Raw genomic sequence first — 3793 nt, forward strand, 5'->3', positions numbered from 1 at the left:
CCAAATAGAAAACTTAATTAATCAAAGTAAAGTCTTGACTAATTTTAGTTAAAGTAATTACCTCTAATCAAATTAAAGTCTCAATTATTGGCAAAACCTTATTTAATCAAATGAAAGTTTCTAAACAAAATCAAAGTAAAGTCTCAATTTAATTTAAAAACCTTTTAACTCATATGATTAGCATGTATGTAGATTTAAAATCATTATTTTCTATTCGATTAAGAAGCAAAGGACATAGATAAACAAAAACCACAACAATAATCAAAATAACAAAATATATAAATTCATCTAACCTCAGAATCCATTTAAGAAATTACAGTGGAATCAACCCTTAAAGCTTAGCCCTCCATGGCTTTGATGGAATACATGATGAAATAAAGGAAAGAAAATAAAAGAAAGAATGAGAGATGTGGTGGAGACGGTATCTGCCAAAACCAGAGAGTTCTAAGTGTTTAAGCTGTAAGTCGTAAATTGTCAGTCCCGCTTCTGCTCCCTTAAGTCTCTTTATATAGGCTTCCACTGGACATTGGGCTTTATCTGTCAGTTGCTAAAATCTTTTATTTTTATTTAATTAATTAGCAACTTAATTCCTATCCAATTTCCAATTCTGCCCCTCTCATTTAACCATATTTGCAGTTTTGACCAGTATTGACTGCTGACTTTGACCAGTTGACCAGAGTTGACCAGTTGACCAGTTTGACTGTCCTATCAGATGTTGACACGTGGCAGTGCAGATTCTCTCTCCAGAATTAGGGTTTCACTCTCACACTCTCCTCCCTCCCTCGTGACGGCGCGGCTGACGGTGCGGCGGTCAGATTTCCGGCGTGGTGGTTGCTGCTGCGTGGAACGTGGCTGCGGTGGTGTTGCGGAGGCGCGCTGCAGTTGCGCGAACGGAGAGGATGGTTGCGGAGAAGGCGCCGCTGGTGCGCGACGCGTTGCAGGTGCAATGGTGGTGTGCTCGCGGTGGCTGCAGGTGCGTGGCTGTTGGTTCCGACGAAGTGTTGCAGGTTCGTGGCTGGTGCAGTGGTGACGGAACTGCGGCGAGAAGCGCACGATCTGTGGTGGTGTTGCGGTATCGTGGTGGTCGGATTTCGACGTGAAATGGAGGTGCGGAGAAGACGGAGGCGCGATGGTGGTTCGTGTGCGCTGCGGAAATGGTGCAGATTCCGGCGAAGAGTGCTGCTGCGGTGGCTGCGGAGAAGGTTACGTGAAGGTGCTGTTCGTGGTTGCCGGAAAGAAAGCTTCCATGGTGGCTGACGGAGATGGCGGCGGCGGCTGCCGTGGTGATGGAAGGAGAGGAGAAAATTAGGGTTAGGGTTTTGGGAGATGAAGATGATGACGTGGCAGCCTTCCATTGGACAGCTTGTTAGTGCAAGGATTGTTGCCACGTGGCTTGCTTTGGTTGGCTAATTTTAAGAGGTGGGGATTGCCACATGGCATAATCTGGTTGAGTGGAGTTTAAGTGGTAGGAGGGGTGCAACTTAGTGAAAACTGGGGGTGCAGAACAGGTTTTTGTGGTCCACTTTAAAAGGAGTGTGCAAGTAAAAACTGGGGGTGCATTTGGCTCCTGATTTATTCTTTTTCAGAATTTCTTGATTTTGGACTTATTTTGTAACTTTGAATATTTTAAAATCACACTATTAATTGACCAGAAATAAATTCCAGCTGCATTAACAAACGTTAGAATATCCAATAATATTTTATGCAACTAAAATCAATTTTTACGTCACTTTTACCAAACTTACTCAATAAATCCAATAATCACAAATCCCAATTAAATCAATCTTTAAGCACAGAAAAGTCAATTAAATCCCCAAATTTAAATATTAAATGAGGGCAAAAATTTGAACTCATCACACATCCACACTTATCCTTTTGCACTCCTGGGCAAAATTGAATAATTTCAAAACTTTTTTCTGAGGTCTTTTATTCTATATTTTCAGTGGATTAAAGAAATGAATACCAATGGAAACAGATCAAACTTCTAGAAATCATGTTGTCATGCACAAACAAATGGATAAAATTCTGTTTTTCACACATGAGTTAATCTTTTGAGTTTACAAGATAATCAAATATGAAAGAGAAACACTCAAGTTAAATATATATTTTCTCACCAAGATTCGCTCAAGTGTTTTGGCTTGTGTTTTCACTCAAAATACCCATGCAAGTAAACACTCTCAATGCTTAGCAAGACTCTAATATTCACAGCTTTCAGAAAGCATGCATTCAAAAATCATGAGGACTTTTAACAGGTTATAATGAGGCCAAGGCAAAGGTAGGAAAAACTTTAGGATTTGTGTATTTTTGAAATAGTAAGGAAGAAAGAGTTATGGAGCACAGTTTCAAAAACAATCTTTACTTCTTCTTCTTTTTTTTCTCTTTTATCCTTTGTTGCTCTTTTTCAGACAGCAATCATTTTTCATTTCAACACTCTGTCATCAACAATTATTTTCCTTTTTGCCATTTTTACAACTTTGTGGGGGAAATACTCACCCCCACACTTTATTCCTCAACCAATCTCAACATAATCCACTTGCTCCTTCTTTCTCCCTAAGGTAAGGAAAAACATGGTCTTTTTCTTTTTAAGGTTTAGCAATATGCTCAAAACAAGAAAAAGAGGTTTAAGCTCAAGGGGCTACCAATGGATCAATGTTATGGTTAGCTTATTTGGCCAAGTAGCTAAAAACAAGAAATGCCTCAGTCATATCAAATCATGCATGTTCACCTAAGATGCAAAACAACAGAATCAAGCTAAACATTTAAGTACCAACAAGACATGAGCAAATCACACAAGAAAAATAGGAATGACACATGGCAGTTCATCCTTACAATAAAGCTCAAAACTCACAAGGTCAAAAACTCTTTCACAAAAGATTTATTCCAGAAACTCTCAAATCAACTCAATTAGTAAATCACAGAAACAATCCATTCATAGCACATGACTTTTATTTTCCCAGAATTATGATCGTTCCAATTAGTAAATCAAATCCAAAAATCCAATGTCAATATGTTTTATTGAAAGCAAAAACCTTTTTTTTTTAAATAAAAACAAACAGAAAACAAAATTAGAAAAGGAAAAACAAAACAAATAGAAAACAAAAACAGAAAGGGGGAAATCTCCCCACACCCCCACACTTTATCCATGCATTGTCCTCAATGTATTCAATATGTATAAAATGCAAAGAAAAAGTATGAAGTGTACTTACCTCCTCAAGGTGGAAGGTATGAGGGAGAAGTCAAGTTCATCCCATCCATCGTCTTGTTCAGCATATCTTGATTTTCATTGAATATCCGAAGACGATGCCCATTAACTTTAAAAGTTCTTGCTGAAGATTCTTCCTTGATCTCCACTGCTCCATAAGGGAAGACTTCTGTAACAATGTATGGTCCTTCCCAAGTAGAACGCAACTTACCACTCATGTGACCAAGCTTGGATTTGTATAGTAACACCTTCTGGCCTACCTTGAAATCCTTTCTAACCACAAGCTTTTGGTCATGGAACTTCTTGGTTTTCTCTTTGTAGAACTTTGAATTTTCATAGGCTGCAAGCCTAATCTCCTCTAGTTCTTGTAACTGAAGTTTTCGCTCATTTCCTGCTTCTTCCAAATCCAAGTTGCATGCTTTCACGGCCCAATAGGCCCGATGTTCAATCTCCACAGGTAGATGACAAGCCTTTCCAAAAACCACCCTGAAAGGTGACATACCTATAGATGTTTTATAGGCTGTCCTATGTGCCCAAAGTGCTTCATCCAATCTTGTGGCCCAATCCTTTCGACTAGGCTTCACTACTTTC

The sequence above is a fragment of the Vigna unguiculata genome, chromosome 5 (genome assembly GCF_004118075.2).
Source record: "Vigna unguiculata cultivar IT97K-499-35 chromosome 5, ASM411807v1, whole genome shotgun sequence".
NCBI lineage: Eukaryota > Viridiplantae > Streptophyta > Magnoliopsida > Fabales > Fabaceae > Vigna > Vigna unguiculata.